The 25,866-nt window shown below is 42.2% G+C and overlaps 1 long non-coding RNA gene across 1 annotated transcript in view; it reads left to right on the plus strand.

Annotated features, from left to right (window-relative positions):
* LOC126259162 (uncharacterized) overlaps window positions 1-25,558 on the plus strand; it is a 35,046-nt gene extending 9,488 nt beyond the window's left edge. The window contains exons 2-3 of the long non-coding RNA XR_007546475.1: window positions 20,864-20,938; window positions 25,425-25,558. This is a non-coding gene — a long non-coding RNA (uncharacterized LOC126259162). The remainder of the gene's footprint in view (window positions 1-20,863; window positions 20,939-25,424) is intronic.
* Window positions 25,559-25,866: the final 308 nt, after the last annotated feature.

Raw genomic sequence — 25,866 nt, forward strand, 5'->3', positions numbered from 1 at the left:
ACGAAGAAACTTGAAAAAAAAAATACTGTCTGTTCCACTCGACGTAAGTTATTGATTTATTCCGTAATTCATTCATTGATTCATAATGTTCCACAGATCCCATCAAGAAAGAGAAATTTCAAGGAAGTTCTGTTATTTTGAGGAAATACTGTATATGACGGAGTTCAGTTGTCGTTTGACTGTACAACAGGGCTTATTTTCGACAAGAACGCGCCGGAACGGCGTTCCGGTACCTTCAGGGATTTTTTTAACTCTCTGGTACAATTAGGCACCGGAGGTTAAAAACATATACGTAAGTTAAATTGCAACGTAACTATAATATGCCGCTGTGCTGGAACCAGTGTCCAATTCAGGCGATAGGCAGTGGCATGTGACGAAGTACGGTGCAATTAGAATAAAATGTTAGTTAAAGAATATTTCAGTCAGAAAATTTAAGTTTCCAGAAGTTTCATGGTATGCTTTTTAAAACATATGAATACAAGTTTACACCCAAAACTTCGGACTCACCAACTACCTGCAACGAAACTGAACATTACGGCTGCAGCATTTGAAACACGAGGTCATACTCACGAAGACTAGCAACTTACACCGATATGTATCGAGCTGAACGAGGGTGCAAAGTAATGAAGGGATAGACGGTAAGCGGCTTTTGTTTACATTTAAATTTTTTCTATTGTTTTGACTATAAGGAATTATGTTATAAAATCCGAATGTCAGTATAGTATTTTGTAAAAAATGACTTCTATTTCTAAATTCTACCACAATTTTTAAAAAATCGAAACTTACGATCTTTATTTGAAGTTTAATATCAATCGATTACATTATTTTTTTTCCAAAGAAAACAGCTACCTACATCAGTAACAACAGAGATCTGTATAGAATACACCACTGTTTGTCATACGGCTGTTCAGTAAACACTGTTCCTTACCTTTCACGTAACAAAAATTTTCAGTACTTGACTTAAGACTCAGATAGTGTGCGGTCATTAATGAGTTCATGAAGTCTCTTCCTCTCAACGTTTCAACAGTATTTCAGTGTGAAAATTTCCAGTTACATCTAGGCCACCAGGTTCAACTCTTGACGATGTGCATGTTAAACGCCGTTACTACGCCGGAAAGCGTGGCCGAGCGGTTCTAGGCGCTTCAGTCTGGAACCGCGCGACCGCTACGGTCGCAGGTTCGAATCCTGCCTCGTGCATGGATGTGTGTGATGTCCTTAGGTTGGTTAGGTTTAAGTAGTTCTAAGTTCTAGGTGACTGATGACCTCAGATGTTGAGTCCCATAGCGCTCAGAGTCATTTGAACCATTTTTAGCCGTTACTACGCTGCTTTGCCGTTCGAGCGAGCTGACGTCAGTTGGCTGCGTAACAGATAGAACTTTACACTTGTCTCACGACAGTGAATTGTGGAGTCACAGGAAGTAAACAGCGCGATGGATACATAACAGATCACACGTTTCTTTAACTTCGGTTGGCAGGCGGAATAGTTCAGGCAGCTTGGATTAGCGCTCCGAAAGACACTGTTTTTGGTGGCAGTGTACGTGTGACATACATCTTAGCTGTGTATTTCAGCCATTATTAGCTATATGTGACACACTTGTTTTCCGAAGATTTCTTCATGCGCATTTTTCATTTTTTTTTTTCATATTGTCTCCCTGCATGTCAAAACTCGCACTGTTCACAGGCTTGTCGGTAATAATATACAAGCAGATCTACTCACTACACAGATTAGAGTTTAACGCTCCGTCGACGACAAGGTCATTAGAAACGGAGCGTAATATCGGTTTGGAGAAGGAAATCGGCCACGCCGTTTTGAGAGGAACCAACCTGGCAATTGCCTTAAGCGATTTAGGGACACCACAGAAAACCAAATGTATATGGCGCGGCGTCGTCTCGAATATGAGGTGTTCAGTATCTTACAGCTGCGCCACCTCGCTCGGTGAAGTGTCGAATAGTTCGTGTGATAACTTACTATGGCGCCCAGGAATAATCAACTTCTTACTGGGGGACACAATAGACGGGAAAGTTTTAGGAATAAATAAATATTTCACGGTGTAAAACACATTGATGACGTCTTCAGTGTTGTAGAGATAACGGCATGAAACGATTAACACAAGGCAGGACAGTGTCAAAAAATGGTTCAAATGGCTCTGAGCACTATGGGACTTAACTTCTGAGGTCATCAGACCCCTAGAACTTAGAACTACTTAAACCTAACTAACCTAAGGACATCACACACATCCATGCCCGAGGCAGGATTCGAACCTGCGACCGTAGCGGTCGCGCGGCTCCAGAATGTAGCGCCTAGAACCGCTCGGCCATTTCGGCCGGCCAGGACAGTATCAAACCAGTAGTAACAAAGAACTAATTTTAGTTTCACTGCTTAGTAAATATGTCTTCCATCTAAATTATTTTACTTCACTTACGATTGCATAATGGGCTGGACTCTGATTTCATATTATTTTCAAATTCACAAAATGAAAAAAAGCAAAAGACGCGGATGCGAATAGGACGCTGTCGCTTCAGAGCTATCGCTTGTTCCGCTTCTGAAACGACGATAGGCGTGGCACAGTTAATGATTGCTGTGTTTTCCCTGCTTATCGGCTGGTCGACAGCAATCCCATTAGGTACAGTCCGTGGCTCGGTAACGACTCCTATTAAGCAACCGTCGGGTCGTCCAGCTGGGGTTATTTGGGCAAACAACGGCACGTGTATATCACGTTCCCAGGAGCGACGGACCGACACTTCTCCACTGTCAACTCGGAAACGATTAGTGCCAGTCTCTGTCGTAAATGGCAGTCCGTATTCTGTCGTGATTGGTCGTTTATTTCAGTCTGATTTCTCACTTATGGCCTTCTAACTACCGCACTCAAGAACATTTATCCACCTTTTTGTTCCATACCCCTTTGTTTTGTTCTTTATTGCACTTTCGTCTCCCTCACTCCAGACTGGTGTCGTACTCCAGTGGCATAAGTAACAGCCAAAAGAAAGTGGATGACTGGAACAAAGTGATCTGGGGTAATGAATCACGCTGTGGCTACCAAATGGAACGATTTGGATTTGTCGAACGCCTGAAGAACGTTATCTGCCGTCACGTGTAGTGCCGTCAAGTGCGGAGGAGATGGTGTTACGGTAATCAGGATGTTCTGAGGGGTTAGGGTGTGGTCTTTTTATTCTACTTACGAAAACGCTGAGTGCGGAAGGACATGGAAACATTTTACAGCATTGTGTAGTGTGTACAATACAGGAACAGTACGAAAACGATGACCGTATCATCATGACAATGCATCTCGTCATAAAGGAGCATCTATGAGACTGTGACTTGGACAATAACATTCCTGAAACAGACTGGACTGCCCAGGTTCCCGACCTCAACCCAATACACACCTCACTACCTTGTCTTCTTTCGGCTCTTCTACATCTACATGGATACTCTGCAAAACACATTTGAATACATGCCAGAGGGTTCATCGAACCACTTTCAAAATAATTCTCTATTATTCCAATCTTGTACAGAGCGCAGAAAAAACGAACACCTATGTCTTTCCGTGCGAACTCTGATTTCCCGTATTTTATTGGGATGAACGTTTCTCCCTATGTACTGGGTGTCAACAAAATATTTTTGCAGTCGGAAGAGAAAGTTAGCGGTTGAAATTTCGTGAGAAGATTCCGCCGCAACGAGAAACGCCTTTGTTTTAATGATGTCCACCCGAAATTCTGTATCATTTCAGTGACACTCTCCCCCCTATATCGCGATAATACAAAACGTGCTGCGCTTCTTTGAATTTTCTCCATATACTCCGTTAATTCTATCTGGTAAGATTCCCACTCCGCGCAGCAGTATTCTAAAAGAGGATGGACAAGCGTAGTGTAGGCAGTCTCTTCCGTAGCTCTGTTACATTTCCTAAGCGTCCTGCCAATAAAATGCGTCTTCCATTAGCCTTCACAACAACATTTTCTATGTGTTCCTTCCAATTTAAGTTGTTCGTAATTGTAATAACTAGGTTTTTAGTTCAATTTACGGCTTTTAGATTAGACTGATTTATCGTATAACCGAAGTTTAACGGATTCCTTTTAGCAATCCTGTGGATTACCTCGCACTTTTCGTTATTTAGGGTCAATTGCAATTTTTGCACCACAAAAATATCTTTTCTAAATATTTTTGCAATTTGTTTTGACCTTCTGATGATTTTACTAGTCGATAAACGACAGCATCACCTGCAAACAATCTAAAACGGTTGCTCAAATTGTCTCCTAAATCGTTTATATTGATAAGGAACAGCAAAGGGCCTATAACACTTCCTTGGGGAACACCAGAAATCACTTCTGTGTTACTCGATGTCTTTCTGTCAACTACTACGAACTGTGACCTCTCTGACAGTAAATCACGAATCCAGTCACGTAACCTAGACGATAGGTGGCTTGCGGAGTATGATGTACGAGCCGTGATTTTTAAGTAAGTACCGTTTTGAAATTAAAAAAAGGCGTACTAAGACATCTCAACAATTTCATTTTTACTTGAAAGCCTGTACCTTAACCTACGCACTGACGCCATTACAGTCTGATTCTTCCTTCTTTACGTTGTGTACTGAGTGCTTAAGATGCCTCCGATAATCGTGAGTCCCACCGACTGTGAAGTACGGGCTGCTATAAGATTTATTAGTGCTAAAGGCCTAAAAGCCATCGATATTCATCGTGAGATCTGTGCAGTTTACGGAGAAAACATTATGAGTGATGCAATGGTAAGAAAGTGGGTGAGAGCATTTAAAGATGGCCGCACAATTGTGCGTGATGAACAAGGGAGTGGGTGTCCTTCGGTCATTAATGAAAGTTTGGTGCAGGAAGTGGAGACAATAAGGTGAGAGAAAACAGACGCTTTACGATTTTCTCCTTGCCGGATGACTTTAATAATGTTTCTCGTAGTGTTTAGTATGGCATTGTGACAGAGCACTTGAATTACCGAAAATTGTGCGCACGTTGCATACCGAAAATGTTGACGGATGTGCACAAAACCAAACTTTTAGACAGCGCATTGACTTTCCTTGGGCGTTACGAGAAGAGCATTTAAAGATGGCCGCACAATTGTGCATGATGAACAAGGGAGTGGGTGTCCTTCGGCCATTAATGAAAGTTTGGTGTAGGAAGTGGACAATAAGGTGAGAGAAAACAGACGCTTTACGATTTTCTCCTTGCCGGATGACTTTCATAATGTTTCTCGTAGTGTTTAGTATGGCATTGTGACAGAGCACTTGAATTACCGAAAATTGTGCGCACGTTGGATACCGAAAATGTTGACGGATGTGCACAAAACCAAACTTTTAGACAGCGCATTGACTTTCCTTGGGCGTTACGACAACGACGGTGATGATTTCTTAAGCCAAATTGCTAAGGGCGATGAAAGATTGGTGGCTTACGTCACACCAGAATCAAAGCAACAGTCCATGGAAGTTGAGCAAGGGCATCGTTTTGCTGCAAGACAATGCCCGTCCGCATGTGGCGAATCAGACCAAAGATCTCATCACATCTTTTCGATGGGAAACTCTAGATCATCCTCTGTACAGCCCCGATCTTGCGACCAGTGACTACCATCTGTTCCTGCACTTGAAGGAACACCTGGGCGGTCAGCGTCTTCAAGACGATGACGAAGTCAAAACAGTGGTGATGCAGTTGTTAAAAAGTCAGGCGGCAGACTTCTATGAGGAAGGTATTCAAAAACTGGTACAACGTTATGACAAGTGCCTTAATATTGACGGAAATTATGTAGAAAAGTAGATTAAGGTCCAGGCTTTCATGTAGAAATAAAATTATTGATATATCTTAGCACCACTTTTTTTAATTTCGAAACGGTACTTACTTAAAAAACACGCCTCGTAGATGTAGGCTTGATGAGTATGATGTATATGTAGATATACATAAGCACGCAATTTCACTACAAGCCGATTGTGTTTGCACAATGTCAAAAGCTTTCTGGAAATCTAGAAATACGGAATCAATTTGAAATCTCTTATCAATAGCACTCAACACTTCGTGTAAGTAAAGAGCTAGTTGTGTTTCGAAAGAAGGATGTTTTCTAAATTCGTGTTGACATTGTGTCAGTAGACCGTGTTCTTTGAGGTAATTCATAATGTTCGAATACAAGGATATGAGAAAGATTGGAGTGCTATTTTTCCTCAGACATTCAGAGACACCTCATTGAAAGTGTCGCCAGCAGAGTTCCAGTCGCCATAAAGGCGAAGGGTGGACACAACTCATATCAACGTTCACTGCTAGGCGTCCGGATTCTTTTGATCAGAGAGTTTAATTTGATCCCACAAGAAGAAATCCCATGCTGACAGATCAGGGGATGGGGGAGGACATCTAATGTAACCGCTTCTGGATATTACAAGATAACCGCACAATTAAAGTACAGCAGCCATCGTTATTCGTGCTGTGTGTGTGACGATGATTCGTTTCGTTGAAACCAAACTTTGTGAATAATATATGGAAGCATATAGTTTTGCGGAACAGAAGTTTCGAGCATCGCGAATTCCGATCTTAGAATACTGCAGTCTCAATACCATGCTCATTCTCAAAAAAATAAGGCCCTATTAGTCCTTGTGATGATGCAGCACACCACATGTTACCTTTGTTGCTGTGCAGTGGAGGGTGTAGCCAAGTAAGGGTTTCTTGGGCCTAATAACGAATCCATCCCCCCGTCGGAGGTTCGAGTCCTCCCTTGCGCATGGGTGTGTGTGTTGTCCTTAGTGTATGTTAGTTTAAGTAGTGTGTAAGCCTAGGAACCGATGACCTCAGCAGTTTGGTCCCATAGTACTTTAAAAATATCTATTAAAACGAAAATGGGCTTCGTCGGACATTCACAGGTTGATAACAAACTCATTGGCAACATTTATCTTCCAAGCTGTCGTTCTCGGAATTGTCGTCGCATTAGGTGATGGTTGGTCCTGAACGATCTGCAACTAGTATGGATGTAATGTAGCTCTTGCATCAATATACTTCGAACACCGGAACTATTCAATTATAAAGATGAGACATTAGGAGGGACTGAACGAAGTGTGCTTCTTATGACACCAGCTCGAAGATCTTTGATTTTGTCTGGTGTACGAACGAACGGTTCCCACAGGGAGGTTTCTTCTTCATTGGTGAATCTGATTCCTCGAAATTACGTATCCTCGATTTAACTGCACTTGGCGATGGAACATTATCATCTCTTCTTAAACTGAAGTGATGGCGAAATCATCTTGGTGCAACGTCCACACTATCATCCTTTTTGTAAAACCGTATGATGGCAAACACGTGTTGAGGAAACCTCCAAGTATCCGCATTAACTAATTGGCAGGATTGCCTGAGCTTGTTTCAATATGTTACTCAACGTTAACAGTCGCACAGAGCTACCAACAAAAATATCAAAATTTCGCATTCCTCCGAATAACCCTGCAATACGACAGTGAACAGAATTACAGTACAGAGGCCCCCTAATGGAATTACACAGGATCCTCAATCATCATTAACTCCATAGAATGGAAACCAATCGTTTCATCAACGTCATGAAATCATCACTGCTTGAGCCTGTTGGTTTTATATTTATACTACTTTCATTTTCCTTAAGCAAAGGTTGAAGAGCAGGCAGCTGATCGCTGCCAACCCTCGGGGGCGGATGAATTATTTGTTGTTGTTGTTGTGGTCTTCAGTCCTGAGACTGGTTTGATGCAGCACTCCCTGCTAATCTATCCTGTGCAAGCTCCTTCATCACCCAGTACCTACTGCAACCTACATCCTTCTGAATCTACTTAGTGTATTCATCTCTTGGTGTCCCTCTACGATTTTTACCCTCCACGCTGCCCTCCAATACTAAATTGGTGATCTCTTTATGCCTCAGAACATGTCCTACCAACCGATGCCTTCTTCTGGTCAAGCTGTGCCACAAACTTCTCTTCTCCCCAATCCTATTCAATACCTCCTCATTAGTTACGTGATCTACCCACCTAATATTCAACATTCTTCTGTAGCACCACATTTCGAAAGCTTCTATTCTCTTCTTGTCCAAACTATTTATTGTCCATGTTTCACTTCTATACATGGCTACACTCCATACAAATACTTTCAGAAACGACTTTCTGACACTTAAATCTATACTCGATGTTAACAAATTTCTCTTCTTCATAAACGCTTTAATTGCCATTGCCAGTCTACATTTTATATCCTCTCTACTTCGACCATCATCAGTTATTTTACTCCCCAAATAGCAAAACTCCTTTACTACTTTAAGTGTCTCATTTCCTAATCTAATCCCCTTAGCATCACCCGACTTAATTCGACTACATTCCATTATCCTTGTTCTTGTTTTGTTGATGTTCATCTTATATCCTCCTTTCAAGACACTGTCCATTCCATTCAACTGCTCTTCCAAGTCCTTTGCTGTCTCTGACAGAATTACAATGTCATCGGCGAACCTCAAAGTTTTTAACTCTTCACCCTGGATTTTAATACCTACTCCAAATTTTTCTTTTGTTTCCTTTACTGCTTGCTCAATATACAGATTGAAAAATCATTGGGGAGAGGCTACAACCCTGTCTCACTCCTTTCCCAACCACTGCTTCCCTTTCATGTGCCTCGACTCTAATAACTGCCATCTGGTTTCTGTACAAATTGTAAATAGCCTTTCGCTCTCTGTATTTTACCCATGCCACCTTTTGAATTTGAAAGAGAGTATTCCAGTCAACATTGTCAAAAGCTTTCTCTAAGTCTACAAATGCTAGAAACGTAGATTTGCCTTTCCTTAATCTTTCTTCTAAGATAAGTCGTAAGGTCAGTATTGCCTCACGTGTTCCAACATTTCTACGGAATCCAAACTGATCTTCCCCGAGGTCGGCTTCTAACAGTTTTTCCATTCGTCCGTAAATAATTCGTGTTAGTATTTTGCAGCTGTGACTTATTAAACTGATAGTTCGGTAATTTTCACATCTGTCAACACCTGCTTTCTTTGGGATTGGAACTATTATATTCTTCTTGAAGTCTGATGGTATTTCGCCTGTCTCGTACATCTTGCTCACCAGATGGTAGAGTTTTGTCAGGACTGGCTCTCCCAAGGCCGTCAGTAGTTCTAATGGAATGTTGTCTACTCCCGGGGCCTTGTTTCGACTCAGATCTTTCAGTGCTCTGTCAAACTCTTCACGCAGTATCGTATCTCCCATTTCATCTTCATCTACAACCTCTTCCATTTCCATAATATTGTTCTCAAGTACATCGGCCTTGTATAGACCCTCTATATACTCCTTCCACCTTTCTGCTTTCCCCTCTTTGCTTAGAACTGGGTTTCCATCTGAGCTCTTGATATTCATACAAGTGGCTCTCTTTTCTCCAAAGGTCTCTTTAATTTTCCTGTAGGCTGTATCTATCTTACCCCTAGTGAGATAAGCCTCCACATCCTTACATTTGTCCTCAAGCCATGCCTGCTTAGCCATTTTGCACTTCCTGTCGATCTCATTTTTGAGACGTTTGTATTCCTTTTTGCTTGCTTCATTTACTGCATTTTTATATTTTCTCCTTTCATCAATTAAATTCAATATTTCTTATGTTACCCAAGGATTTCTACTAGCCCTCGTCTTTTTACCTACTTGATCCTCTGCTGTCTTCACTACTTCATCCCTCAGAGCTACCCATTCGTCTTGTACTGTATTTCTTTCCCCCATTCCTGTCAATTGTTCCCTTATGCTCTCCCTGAAACTCTGTACAACCTTTGGTTCTTTCAGTTTATCCAGGTCCCATCTCCTTAAATTCCCACCTTTTTGCAATTTTTTCAGTTTTAATCTACAGTTCATAACCAATAGATTGTGGTCAGAATCCACATCTGCCCCTGGAAATGTCTTACAATTTAAAACCTGGTTCCTAAATCTCTGTCTTACCATTATATAATCTATCTGATACCTTTTAGTATCTCCAGGATTCTTCCATGTATACAACCTTCTTTTATGATTCTTGAACCAAGTGTTAGCTATGATTAAGTTATGCTCCGTGCAAAATTCTAACAGACGGCTTCCTCTTTCATTTCTTAGTCGCAATCCATATTCACCTACTATGTTTCCTTCTCTTCCTTTTCCTACTGTCGAATTCCAGTCACCCATGACTATTAAATTTTCGTCTCCCTTCACTACCTGAATAATTTCTTTTATCTCATCATACATTTCTTCAATTTCTTCGTCATCTGCAGAGCTAGTTGGCATATAAACTTGTACTACTGTAGTTAGCGTGGGCTTCGTGTCTATCTTGGCCACAATAATACGTTCACTATGCTGTTCGTAGTACCTTACCCGCACTCCTATTTTTTTATTCATTATTAAGCATACTCCTGCATTACCCCTATTTGATTTTGTATTTATAACCCTGTATTCACCTGACCAGAAGTCTTGTTCCTCCCGCCACCAGACTTCACTAATTCCCACTATACCTAACTTTAACCTACCCATTTCCCTTTTTAAATTTTCTAACCTACTTGCCCGATTAAGGGATCTGACTTTCCACGCTCCGATTCGTAGAATGCCAGTTTTCTTTCTCCTGATAACGATGTCCTCCTGAGTAGTCCCCGCCCGGAGATCCGAATGGGGGACTATTTTACCTCCGGAATATTTTACCCAAGAGGACGCCATCATCATTTAACCATACAGTAAAGCTGCATGCCCTCGGGAAAAATTACGGCTGTAGTTTCCCCTTGCTTTCAGCCGTTCGCAGTATCACAACAGCGAGGCCGTGTTGGTTAATGTTTCGAGGCCAGATCAGTCAATCATCCAGACTGTTGCTCCTGCAACTACTGAAAAGGCTGCTGCCCCTCTTCAGGAACCATACGTTTGTCTGGCCTCTCAACAGATACCCCTCCGTTGTGGTTGCACCTACGGTACGGCCATCTGTATCGTTGAGGCACGCAAGCCTCCCCACCAACGGCAAGGTCCATGGTTCATGGGGGGGGGGGAGGATGAGTTACTTGTCGCATTCGGATTCGAAATTTCTTTGAGCACCACAGTTGGCGGTAAAGCACAGCTGTTCACCAGAGTGCCCGGAACTCTTTACTTTCTTTTTGCATCCCCCAAAGCTACATAAAACTTTAATTGCATCGTCGAACTTCGGCTGCTTTTCTTTCGATAACAGGGTGGCTCCCCCGCATAATTTAAAGTCTGCTGAAAATAAACTGTACAATCAGATGTAAACCAACTTTCTGTTTCTTTTTAGAATCTCTTTGGGACTTTCTCCAGTGCGCTCCTTATTAAAAAGATAGATATTATCGATCGGATACGCCATTTCTGTACGTGTACAAGAGTACATACTATGATGGTCCCTCCTTGTTACCAGGGCAGCATTTGTGCGCAGGCTATGTTATAGGCTGCAGCCTATTGCCGAGTCGGCATAAGAAGATCCCTGACAGCTAGGAGCGCCGTTGCCAGTTTTCAGCTTGCAAAGCACAAACGACTGCAGGCGAAAACAATAGCAATCTATAGAGCTGTGACAACACTGAGGCGTTGCCTTAGAGATGTTTACAAAATCGTATTATGTGATATGTTGAGGTAGGCTCAGCCTGCTGTAACTGTCAGGATCTTCTTATGGCGACTTGACAGTAGGGGCTCGCCCCATAAAACTTTTAAACCTGTTATAATTATTTTGTAAGGGCTAATTCGGCTGATTTTTTTCAGTGAACAGCTGATATGAATTAAGTCAGCACTCACCTCTCAAACCCTGCAAAACTTCAGTCAGAAAAATCTCTAAGACTTCAGCCAAAATTTTTAACAAAATTTTGGCAGTTTGAAGTGGCCTAGATTTCTCAGGAAGTCGATTTGTTTCATCATTCCATTCGAACCAAGTCCCACAAAATTTTTTCCTTCCTGTCGTCAGATGAGTTTTCTTGAGCTCTTGTAGCTAGGGAAAACCATTTTCAGATAACTTGATTGGTCATCGAGACTTGCGAAAAAGTATTATATTTTAATTTACTATGAGTAAAATTCGTTAGATTCTCACATTGCTCCTGTTACCTTACATTTATCTAACAATCATGTTTGTGCATAGCTTTCATTTATTTATTTATTTTTTTATTGTTCCGTTGGACCAAATTTAGGAGAAGACTCCATGGTCATGGAACGAGTCAATACATGGAATTATAACACGATAGTAGAAACAAATAAAATGAAATATAAGAAACGTATTCAAGCGACAATTCGTAAGTTTAAATAAAGAAAATCAACAATGTAACACTGGAATTTGCTTAATTTTTCAGCTCTTCCGGGAGCTCCTCGACAGAATAGAAGGAGTGAGCCATGAGGAAACTCTTCAGTTTAGACTTAAAAGCGCTTGGGCTACTGCTAAGATTTTTGAGTTCTTGTGGTAGCTTATTGAAAATTGATGCAGCTAAATAGTGCACTCCTTTCTGCACAAGCGTCAAGGAAGTGCATTCCACATGCAGATTTGATTTCTGCCTAGTATTAACTGAGTGAAAACTACTCTTTGGAATAAGCTAATATTGCTAACAACAAACAACCTTAAAGAAAATATATACTGTGAGGGCAATGTCAGAATTCCCAGACTATTGAATACGGGTCGACAAGAGGTTCTCGAACTTACACCACATATAGCTCGAACAGCCCGTTTTTTATCCAAAAATACCCTTTTTGGATCAGAAGAATTACCCCAAAAAATAATACCATATGACATAAGCGTATGAAAATATGCGAAGTAGACTACTTTTAGTGTTGAACTGTCGCTTATTTCAGATACTGCTCTAATGGTAAACAAAGCAGCATTTAGTTTCTGAACAAGATCCTGAACATGAGCTTTCCACAACAGCTTACTATCTATCCGAACGCCTAGGAACTTGAACTGTTCCATCTCGCTTATAATATGCCCATTCTGTCTGATCAAAATATCGGTTCTTGTTGAATTGTGAGTTAGAAACTGTACAAAATGAGTTTTACTGTGATTTAGCATCAAATTATTTTCCACAACCCACGAACTTATTTCATGAACTACATTATTTGATTATGTTTCAATATTACACACACGATCCTTCACTACGAAGCTGGTGTCATCAGCAAACAGAAATATTTTTGAATCACCTGTAATACTAGCAGGCATATCATTTATACAAATAAGAAACAGCAGTGGCCCCAGCACCGACCCTTGGGGAACACCCCCACTTAACAGTGCCCCATTGGGACTGAACATCACTACCACTCTCAATATTGCGGAGAATTGCCTTCTGCTTTCTGTCATTAAAGTAAGAGGCGAACCAATTTTAAGCTACTCCCCATACTCCATAATGGTTCAAATTCTGCAGTAATATTTTGTGGTCAACACAGTCAAAAGCCTTCGTTAAATCAAAGAAAACACCTAGCGTTCGTAACCTTTTATTTAATCCGTCCAAAACCTCACAGAGAAAAGAGAATATAGCATTTTCAGTTGTTAAACCATTTCTAAAACCAAACTGTACATTTTACAGCAAATTACGTGAATTTAAATGCTCCAGTAACCATGTATATACAATCTTCTCGATAACTTTAGCAAACACAGATGGCATAGAAATAGCTCTATAATTGTCAACATTATCCATGTCTCCCTTTTTATAAAGTGGCTTCACTACCGAGTACTTTAATCGGTCAGGAAACCGACCACTCCTAAAGGAAAAGTTAGATATGGCTAAGTGCTGGGCTAACATACGTAGAACAATACTTCAGTATTCTGCTAGATACCCCGTCATATCCATGAGAGTTCTTGGTCTTTAGTGATTTAATTATTAACTCAATCTCCCTCTTGTCAGTATCATGGAGGAGCATTTCAGGTAACAGTCTCGGAACACTTTTTTCTACGAGCGCTATATGATTCCCTGTTGGGACTAGGTTTCTATTTAGTTCGCCTGCTACATTCAGAAAGTGATGATTAAATACTGTACATATATGCGACTTATCAGTAACACGGACATTCCCACCACGCACTGATTCTATATCCTCGACCTGTCTGTGCAGACCAGCCACTTCCTTTACGACTGACCATATGGTTTTAATTTTATCCTGAGACTTAGCTATTCTATCTGCATACCACATACTTTTTGCCTTCCTAATAAATTTTTAAGCACTTTACAATACTGTTTGTAATGGGCTGCTGCATTTAGATTTTGACTGTTTCTAACGTTTTGATATAATTGCCACTTTGTTCTACAGGATATTCTTATCCCTCTAGTCAGCCACCCAGGCTGCCTGTTTGTGCTAGTACCCTGTTTTGAACGTTCTAACGGAAAGCAACTTTCAAAGAGCACGAGAAAAGTCTTGAGGAAAGCATTATATATATCGTCTACTGTATCAGCACTATAAACATCTTGCCACTCTTGTTCCTTGATAAGGTTTACAAAGGTCTCTACAGCAACTGTATCGGCTCTCCTAAAAAGTTGGTAACTATATTTAACATGTGTTGCAGCACAAAAATCTTTTAGAGTTAAAACTTGTGCATCATGATCTGAAAGGCCATTCACTTTTTTGCTAACAGAATGCCCTTCTAGTAATGAGGAATGAACAAAAATGTTGTCTATGGTTGTTCTACTGTTCCCTCGCACTCTCGTTGGAAAGAATACGGTTTGCATAAGATTATATGAATTAAGGACGTCTACCAGCATCCTTTTCCTTGCACAATCACTTATACAATTGTGATTCTTGAGTTTCTCCCGGCGTATTTGATAATCAAAATATCCACGGGTGTACTGCCGGTCTACAGTGTCCAACGGGCACAATATTTCGGCGATCATACATGTCGCCATCATCAGGTGAACTGACGGACTGAGCTCCTGTGAACGTGCCGGTGCGGAGATCCGTACGCTATGGCTGCTCAGAGGGAACTGGGTTCGGTCGCGGCGGCGGCCGATTTAAATACCCTCCGCCCGCGGCGCACTCCCTCCGCCGTCCGCGCCCCGCGTGACGGTCGCGCGGTGGAACAGATTCCGACGGTGTCTGAGATGACGTCGGTGAGATGGCTCTGTCAGCCGTGGTCGTCACAACTATACGTTTGCTCGATTTGCTCTTGATTAACCCAATCGCTGGTTCCCAAGCCTGGAGGGTAAATTACCTTTCCTTGGCGTCTTGGTCAAGAGAAGGGCTGGCGGCACTCTAGGTCATGGGGTGTATCAGAAGACAATGCACACTGATCTGTATTTGCACGCAGACAGGTGCCACCACCCTTCACAAAGGAATGGGGTACTTAAAACTCTAGTACATAGGGCGCGCACTATCTCTGACGCAGAGAGTCTACCCCAGGAATTGGAGCATGTGAGAACTGTATTTCGAAAAAAATGGGCATTCAGAGTGGCAGATTCAACGTGCTCTACGCCAAACCACTGCAGCACAACCTGTGGAGATGGATGAAATCACGAGGGAGGAGGTAGGCACTGCGTTTATTCCATATACAGGCGCACTCTCGGGGAAAATCGCCCGCATTTTGAAGAAACACCGGGTCGGAACTGTGTTTTGTCCTCCGAATAAAACTCGTGCACTGGTGGGGAACGCCAAAGATGACCTCGGTTTGAGGAAGGCCGGCGTGTACCAGATTCCGTGTCAATGTTGCAAGTCGTATATTGGTCAGACGATGCGTACCGTCGAGGATCGATGCCGTGAACACCAGAGGCACACTCGACTGATGTATCCGAGCAAGTCGGCGTTCGCTGAACATTGTTTGTCGGAAAATCACGCTATGGAGTATGAACGCACGAGGATTCTGGTACAGACGTCGAGATACTGGGACAGCGTTGTTAGAGAGGCCATCGAAATTCGCACCAATGACGACCTCATAAACCGTGACTGTGGCTATAATCTTAGCAAGGCTTGGGAACCAGCGATTGGGTTAATCAAGAGTAAATCGAGCAAACGTATAGTTGTGACGACCACAGCGGACAGAGCCATCACACCGACATCATCTCAGACGCCGTCGCAATCTGTTCCACCGCGCGACCGTGGCGCGGGGCCCGGACGGCGGAGGGAGTACGCCGCGGGCGGAGGGTATTTAAATCGGCCACCGCCGCGACCGAACCCAGTTCCCCATGAGCAGCCATAGCGTACGGATTTTCGCACCGGCACGTTCACAGGAGCTCAGTCCGTCAGTTCAACTGATGATGGCGACATGTATGATCGCCGAAATATTGTGCCCGTTGGACACTGTAGACCGGCAGTACACCCGTGGATATTTTGACTTATACAATTAATATTGAAGTCACCACATATAACTAACTTTTTGTATTTCCTATAAAGTGAACCAAGAACCTCCTCTAGCTTTAGCAATAATGTTGTGAAATCGGAGTCTGTGGATCTATAAATAACAAAAGTTAGAAGTTTAACTCGACTAAATTTAACCACACCTGCACAATATTCAAACACCTTTTCAGTGCAGTACTTTGAAACATCTATTGACACAAATGGGATACCGTTTTTCACATACATGGCTACTCCCCCACACCGCAAAGAGCTTCTAGAAAAGCTGCCAGCCAACCTGTATCCTGGTAAAGGAAGCCTCTGAATTATCTCCTTATTTAAGAAGTGTTCAGATACGCCAATAATTTCAGAGTCAACATATATAAGCAGTTCACTAACTTTATCTCTAATACCTTGTATATTTTGATGAAATATACTAATTCCCTTATTACTCGGATACCTAAACTTTGTCGAAAGTGGTTTCTTTGTTAGAGAAACTTCCCTTAAGCAGGAATACCTATCAGCTGAATTCAATCTAAAAAAGGTGCAGCTCTAACACCCACTAGTACAGGAATTTTCCCATTAGTGATCCACCACCCCCACCTATGCTGTCATCTATAAGCTTTGCCAACCTCCCCTTTCCATACCTGTTGAGGTGCAGGCCACGTCTAGTGAAACCCGTCCTGCTGATAGACTCCACCGACACCACTAAATGTCACTCATGCCTTCTGTCATCAGAGCAGCCCCAAGTCTCATATTATTACGCTTGACGGCTGTATTGAGATGAGGCCGATCGTGACGCCGAAACAGTTCCACGAAATGCACATTCGTGTTGCCAGTCTGAGTGAGTGGCTATCTTTTCCAGGTCACCATCTATGTTATACTCCCCATCCCTAACAATACTATTACCAGCCCCACCCAAAATCACTACCTGCTCCTCTTTAGTAAAATCCCTACATAACCCCCCTATGTTAACAGTCACCTGAGCCAATCCTGCATTAGGCTTCACAATGCTGGTGACATGGTACTCACTCCCCAACACTTCCTGCAACTGCTGGCCTACACCTCTACCATGAGAGCTACCTAACAGCAGAACCTTCTTCTTTCTCTTAGACTTTGCAACTGTCCTAGCAACCGTAACTGCTGAGGTCTGCTGCATACTTACTACATCTACAGCTACTAGAGATTCCTCTCCACTAGACTCTGTTGGTCATATCTATGGCAAACATCTATAGTAAAACTATCTGAAAAATCTCCTTCTCCTAGCAGATCTCTTGCCAATAGCCAGCTCCCATTCCCCAACCCCCTTCTCTCTCCTCGTCCTATCTAGCTTCTCCTGTGCGCTTTTCAACTGCACCTGAAGGTCACAGATCTTACGCTGCTGCTCCTCTATCAACTTACTCTTGCTACATAACCTGCAGTTCCAGGAGAGGATCTTATCAGAATGCCCACTGGCTTCCCCACTGCATTCCCCCCAGTGAAAATACTTCGAACAAGTCTCACACCGCAATCCATTACTCACGAACCTACGGCAAAGCCCACACTTCTCACTCATGGTAAAATTTTACAGTTATTTAAACAAGAAAACTACTTTATCTAAGTTCCGCTAGTACAATAAGAAGATGTTAAAAAACTGACTACAATAGTCACAAACTAACTCTACAAGGGAAGTAACTACTATTATTAACAGTATTAATCAACAGCAAATGAGAATATAACAAAAGACTAACACAGAAAGAAAATCAAACGTCTAATGACACAGTAACGAAACTGAAAACAGTTCCCAAAAATTTCTTCTGAAATTATTTCACCAGAAAACACCAAGAACACCGGTTGAAGACTACTAAAGTTCTAAATAAACCACTATACACAAACAATTAATTAGTACTTAGCTTTCGATGCGCCGCTACAGCTGCAACTGGTCAGCGCGGAATGTAAACACAGGTAAGAGGTTAAGTTGCTCGATACGAAACACTCACAAGTATCAGGTCATAACACAAGAAAGGCGGAGGTGAATGAAGAAACCACTAATAAGTCACTTATATAGTAAATATTATCACAAAAACCGTTAAAATGTGTATCTGAAACCTAAAAGTATATGAAAACTTAGAGAGCGATCTCACACGCAGTCACGCGCTTATCAATATGTTTCTTTTAAATTTGAGAGAAAGTAAACTCTCGACTTTTTAAATTTTTTCTTTACTCTGGGAATGGTGGCGAGCGAGCGATAAAGTCATGTTACGAAATACTAGTGTAGTAAACAACATGTTGTTAGAACACTGCAAGCGCTGTACTGCAATTGTTGCGGAATACAATCGTTGGTTTCTGTTAGTGCTGAAAAATGCCTGAAAAGCGAAAACGTGTTGTATTAACGATACAGCAGAAACTGGAAGTAACATACATACCCGAAGAAGGCAGAATGGATTTACAATATGGACGAAACTACAGTCCGTGATATTCGGGAAAACAAAGACAAAATAATTCACTTTGCTAGCAGTTCTCACTCACTTGACAGCAGTGTCAGAGTCCACTGATTGTTGACCATACAATTAAAGTAGGTCTTTTCATCTCTTTTTCTAGTATTGAATCGCATTTGTCTGTATTTAAGATCATCAGATGACCTGTAGAACAAGATCTAACTATCTTCAAGTCTTCCTGCATTTCACAATAATTTGTTGACGTGTTTATCATCCTGTATAAAAACTCATCATTTGGGGGGGGGGAGGGGGGGGCTTTGCTAAGAAATTGGACTCATTTTGGTAAGAGCCTCGTATGGACATCATAATATGGGTTTCATGCTGTTTCGGTACAACATTGCAGGCGTATGTCGAGGTATCAGAAAAGAGATAAATAAAGTTTGTAGTGGGGATTTTCGTTTGTAAATGTCAAAATTTCATTCATAATCAGCAAGTGAATGAAAATTAAGTCGGCTTTTGGTTTTGCGTATGCATCCCAGCGTTTGTTGCAGGCTAGTTAAGATGAATAAATAAAAGCTTTGTAAAAGATTCATAAGTTTAATTTAAGTTGTGGAACGCCGCAGTAGCCGAAAGATTGCTCGCACGGTAGCTGAGTGCATTCGACCAGGAGGGTGAAATTCTCATCGAAGAAATTTGATAATGTCATCATAGAACCAATGACGAAACAACAACGAAGAAACAGATCGAAAGGAAGGAAGCGACAAAAAAGAAAAAAGGTTAGCGTCGCTGCCTTCGGTGTGGAAGGACCTGGGTTCGATTCCTGGTACCTCCTCAGATTTTTTTCTCACGTACGGAAATTTGGACCGTAGATCATTCAACCTCATAAGGCGAAACGAAGAGGTGTTTGTGTAAAAATAATCGCTGGAGGGACTGGCGACAATCTGATCACATGTCCCACGATCACAGATTACTCCTCGTACTGTCTTCTTGGCGGCAGTTGGCCATACGGTACAGGCCTAAGGCGTGATGCGTGGATGTTGTTTACCTTTATTTAATCAGTTCTAACATGTATTAATTCACTTGTATGGAGAGTTATCGAAGGAGTTCCTTGCATCACTAGTGATTATTTTACATTTTACTTACTGTTTAGTGGGGTGTACTGTATTACCTTCCTAAATATTACTGCTCAATTTTTACAATTTTTTAATTTGTTTTAAGTCTCATATTACCCACTCAGTGATCACCGAAGTTAAGCGCTGTCGGGTTGGGCTAGTACTTGGATGGGTGACCATCCGGTCTGCTGAGCGTTGTTGGAAGTGGGGTGCACTCAGCCCTTGTGAGGAAAATTGAGGAGCTACTTGATTGAGAAGTAGCGGTTCCGGTCTTGGAAACTGACATACGGCTGGGAGAGCGGTGTGCTGACCACATGCCACTCCATATCCGCATCCAGTGACGCATGTGGGCTGATGGTGACACGGCGGCCAGTCGGTAACGTTAGTTCGGGACGAGTTAGTATCTTTAATAAGACTTTTATCCATTGTGGATGTGGAGCACTGCGACTGTGGTATGAACAGGTTTTCAGAAATTACTGCAACCAGTCGCCTTTTATGTAGATGTATTTTATTTAACCATGACCGGTTTCGAGCTGCCTAGCAACTCATCATCAGATGGTGTATACATTTAGTGCTTTAATTCTTTAATTTCTGGAAGACCCGCGTAAAATGTGAAGTTGTGTACCTCAACAAATATGGTAGTGTTTCTCTCTAGATCAAGCAGAAATTGGTTTTGCGTGTAGAAATGTTAGCACTTCCAAGAGCGGTGAAAGCTGTGCATTAGGTCTCAATTTCTCGACACAGTCATTTAGTTCGTACTTGATACCATTTCCTGCAAGACGGCATTAGAATCGTCTCATGGTGAAACTGCAGTCCAGGCGATGCAGTAAAGCGGAAAGTTACCAGCACCATACAGTACTAGATCAGTTCATTATTAGCACACACAACCGTGTAGCAGGAATATAAATATATTGTTATGCACTCTTGATAACTTTTCATATGGCACGGCTGCTGTGTTGCTACAACTTTTCGTGGTTAATCTATTGCGACAACATTTTCTCATACAATAAGGGCTATCAGAGGTATCTTTTGACTATGTTGTTCACCTGACTGTCACAAGTAGCAAATAGAGATATTTTTACCTCTACAATTATCTCTGTACAATTACGTTAAAATATTGTTTTTTGTTTCTCAGTTGGTGAAGAGCTCGCAACTGGGGGCGAAGCAGGCGTCACACATCCTCCTGGGAATCAGGAAGCTGCTGGGAGCAGTAAGTAGCAGCTAGATGAATGCGATATGTCCACCTTTGTATTTTCCGTTCTCCACATAATTATTTTCTAGGTGTTTTCTTACGATGGCCTCCTAATATTAAATTTGTTTTGAGTAAACACTAGCGACGTTTAACCTCCGCATCAGAAGCAATACTTGCTTGATGTTTGGAAGGTAATCGCAAGAGGTAAATACCATGGGATAAACCAGTAGTCAGATGTTTGTACGGAATGTGACCTTGTAACGGAAACAAAATGGGAACGACAAGTAACGAAGAAAACAAGAGAACAGAAGCTTGTAATACTACAGGAGTTTGTGATACTACAGAAGCTTTTGACAGTATAGAAGAATGCTAAAGGTTAGCTGGCTAGAGCGAATAAGTTGGATAGGATTAAGCAAAAAGAAATTTCGGCACAACCTGAATAAAAAAAAGGATTGGTCGACAGAACACATCCTGGACCCTGAAGGAATAACCAGTTTAGCAATGGAAGCAAGTGTGCATGTGGTGGGAGGGGGAGGGGGGGAGGGCGGGGAGGGGGAGGGAGGGGGAGGGGTAAAAATTGTAGAGGAAAACCAAGTTTTGAACACAGTAAGCAGGTTCAAATGGATGCAGGCTGCAACAGATATGCAGAGATGAAGAGGAATGAACAGAATAGACTACCGTGGAGAGCTGGATGAAAGCAGTCTCCGACCTGAAAACCACAACTATAACAAACTGGCAGTTTATTATCATTAAGTTAGTCTACACGTAAACCAATAGATATACATTGCTGGAAAAATCACACCCTTTCAGAGGTTTCAAATTCACTCAAGATTTATTGTTGCAACAGTGCATATAGAGTACACGAAATGATTACATTTACAGATCAATAACATAAGCGGTTCTGAGGTATTAGGTATCGACCTATGCTGAAACACCCACATCAGTGCGTGGTGTAGTGTCCACAGGCGGCAGTGCGCTCGCAGACTCTAGCATCCAATCGATCGTACAGACGGCCAATACTGTCGTGGGACACGTTATGCCACGTCTGCTCAACCTGTTTACGTAGATGAGTAAAAGTTGCTGGTCGACACGTCACACGAGTCACTTCTCGTCCCAACATATCCCACACGTGCTTGATTGGAGTCAAGCCCAGCGACCGTAGTGACCAGGGAAATTGCTGCACGTCTTGCAGGGCACGTTGAGTTTCACGGACAGTGTGTGGGTGTGTATTATCCTGTGGGAACGGCACATCACCTTCCTGTTGCGATAACAGTAGTTTGCTCGTAATGGGCGCTGGGCGCGGGTTAACGCCCCCTACAGAAACCCCAAAGGTGAACGAGGTCTGGGGTGGGGCAAGTATGTTTTGGAAGAATGCACTCTACGAGACGCGCAAACGTCCATCATTCGTTGCAGGCAAAGTTTGCTTTCATCGCTAAAGACCACGGAACACCACTCTAATTAGCCGGCCGAAGTGGCCGTGCGGTTAAAGGCGCTGCAGTCTGGAACCGCGAGACCGCTACGGTCGCAGGTTCGAATCCTGCCTCGGGCATGGATGTTTGTGATGTCCTTAGGTTAGTTAGGTTTAACTAGTTCTAAGTTCTAGGGGACTAATGCCCTCAGCAGTTGAGTCCCATAGTGCTCAGAGCCATTTGAACCATTTGAACCACTCCAATTTCCAAGAGATCCTCTGACGGCACCAGTGGAGCCGCTCACATTTATGCTGTGAGGTGCGTGGAAGATGGGCTAGAGGTCTCCGTGTTCTTAGTCTCAACACTAATAAGAGGTTCGCGACAGTTGTGTTGACACGCCTGGGCTCACACGGCTTCCTATCTGTGATGGGGTAGCTGTACGATCTGTTACTGCTACCATTGCAATACGACGATCCTGGGTGGCACTGTTCTGCGTGGACGTTCAGAACCTCGTCTAAGGTTGCGAGAATATTCACGTGACCATCGATGCATAACTGACTCAGTACCTCCAAATTGTACGGAAATTCTCCCAATTCTCCGAAAGGACCATTCTGCCATTCGGAAGGCCACAATTTGACGACCCCTTTCAAAGTCGCGCCTTCTGGCTGTGTGCATTCCCTATTACAGGGTAGACAAAGGTGGCGTTCTGGTAGCTATGCCACTACGCTATCTGTCGGCAGACGACAATGAAACAATGATCAGTACATCTACTATCCACCAAGTGGAATTTGCCGTAATTGGATCTTCGAACATGATACCCTCACTAGTCAACGTTATTGTGACAATGCACTCCTTCTCAGTGTGCATACGGCCCCGACTTCATTTTTGTGGATGGCACTGCGCGACCGCTTCCAACAGAGCAGGTGGAGGTTCTCTTGGAACGAGAGAGTATTCGGGGAATGGACTGTCCAGCCCGCTCCGCCGGATTAAATTCCGTCCAACACGTGTGGGAGGCGTTGGGGTGACGTATTGCAGCACATCCACACCCACCAACGACCGTTCAACAGTTATCAGCCGCGCTGGTAGAGAAATGGAACACCCTACCACAAGAACTCCTTTCCATTCTTCTGGTCTGCATGGGAGCAACTTACAGAGCATGAAATGCTGTCCGTGGTAATCACACACTGCATTAAGACCGTGTCCCGCCTTTGGTAAGTGCACGGGTTCGTCATGAAAAGAGGTGACTTCAGTGCGACTGTTGTCTTTGCAGTGTCTTCCAAAGTTTGATTTCTGTTCCTCTCATTTCGTGTATATTTTAGTTACCTCCTGTACTACACCGTAGAAGTTCTTCCTGTGTACGGTTTAAGTTTCATCGAGCAATGTTACTTGGCAGAGATGTTGTTGTTGTTGTGGTCTTCAGTCCTGAGACTGGTTTGATGCAGCTCTCCATGCTACTCTATCCTGTGCAAGCTTCTTCATCTCCCAGTACCTACTGCAACCTACATCCTTCTGAATCTGCTTAGTGTATTCATCTCTTGGTCTCCCCCTACGATTTTTACCCTCCACGCTGCCCTCCAATACTAAATTGGTGATCCCTTGATGCCTCAGAACATGTCCTACCAACCGATCCCTTCTTCTGGTCAAGTTGTGCCACAAACTCCTCTTCTCCCCAATCCTATTCAGTACCTCCTCATTAGTTATGTGATCTACCCATCTAATCTTCAGCATTCTTCTGTAGCACCACATTTCGAAAGCTTCTATTCTCTTCTTGTCCAAACTATTTAGCGTCCATGTTTCACTTCCATACATGGCTACACACCATACAAATACTTTCAGAAATGACTTCCTGACACTTAAATCTATACTCGATGTTAACAAATTTTGTATTCTTCAGAAACGCTTTCCTTGCCATTGCCAGTCTACATTTTATATCCTCTCTACTTCGACCATCATCAGTTATTTTGCTCCCCAAATAGCAAAACTCCTTTACTACTTTAAGTGTATCATTTCCTAATCTAATACCCTCAACATCACCCGACTTAATTCGACTACATTCCATTATCCTCGTTTTGCTTTTGTTGATGTTCATCTTATATCCTCCCTTCAAGACATTGTCCATTCCGTTCAACTGCTCTTCCAAGTCCTTTGCTGTCTCTGACAGAATTACAATGTCATCGGCGAACCTCAAAGTTTTTATTTCTTCTCCATGGATTTTAATACCTACTCCGAATTTTTCTTTTGTTTCCTTTACTGCTTGCTCAATATACAGATTGAATAACATCGGGGAGAGACTACAACCCTGTCTCACTCCCTTCCAAACCACTGCTCCCCTTTCATGTCCCTCGACTCTTATAACTACCATTTGGTTTCTGTACAAATTGTAAATAGCCTCTCGCTCCCTGTATTTTACCCCTGCCACCTTTAGAATTTGAAAGAGAGTATTCCAGTCAACATTGTCAAAAGCTTTCTCTAAGTCTCCAAATGCTAGAAACGTAGGTTTGCCTTTCCTTAATCTTTCTTCTAAGATAAGTCGTAAGGTCAGTATTGCCTCACGTGTTCCAGTATTTCTACGGAATCCAAACTGATCTTCCCCGAGGTCGGCTTCTACTAGTTTTTCCATTCGTCTGTAAAGAATTCGTGTTAGTATTTTGCAGCTGTGGCTTATTAAACTGATTGTTATGTGAGATACATCATGTGAAAGTTAATTTCGTCCTGAAGTTTTGCCGACTAGTGTATTGTTACACAATCTCAAAATTTTGAGCATTTGATACGGTAGTCATAAGCACATGAATTGTACACAAGGTATGCATTTGCTTTCATTTAGGTACGATACACATTAGTTGATACGAGTGGTAGCAACAATTCTGTATTTTAGTGTCATCTGAACATTGTAATGGTTATCACTTAATAAAACGTGATCTGGAGTGTGTTATTCACAACATAATATTATTAAGTTAAGAATTCATGAGCATTACGACTGGTACTTATAACCTTCTCAGAGTTTCTATATTTTTATGTATAGTGACAGGAACATAGACTAACTTATTAAGTGACCCTTTCTTGTTATCATAACTATGGTCATTCTTTTCCAACAGGAGCTGCAGCTTTGATCACAGTTCAACTCTGTTCGCAGCAGCTGGATCAACCCTCGTTCTCAACTCATTCTCATGTTTCATTTATTACCTCTCAGTTCATATCTGTGTCAATGAAAAATTAAATTAAAATCTCACCTTGCTGTGATAAGAAAACAATAGTCAACTGAATTATTACATTCCTTACTCTTCTCCTCTCAACTCATGTCAGATATATAGTAGATATGTAACACACTTTTTTAAAGCACAGATTCTGTGCTGTGACATCATCTCTCCCCTACCTTTGAAGATACCTCTTTAGAAAACGTTCCTTTTCCTAAAAACAATTTATTATGTATTACCAAGAGTGACAGAAACATCTGTAGGCTCTTGTGGGTAAGTACTGGACTCCATTAATCAGTACTCAACGGTAACTCGACAGCTGGGAATGCTGGGATTACACCAA

Source organism: Schistocerca nitens, chromosome 5, assembly GCF_023898315.1.
Source record: "Schistocerca nitens isolate TAMUIC-IGC-003100 chromosome 5, iqSchNite1.1, whole genome shotgun sequence".
In the NCBI taxonomy this organism is placed as follows: domain Eukaryota; kingdom Metazoa; phylum Arthropoda; class Insecta; order Orthoptera; family Acrididae; genus Schistocerca; species Schistocerca nitens.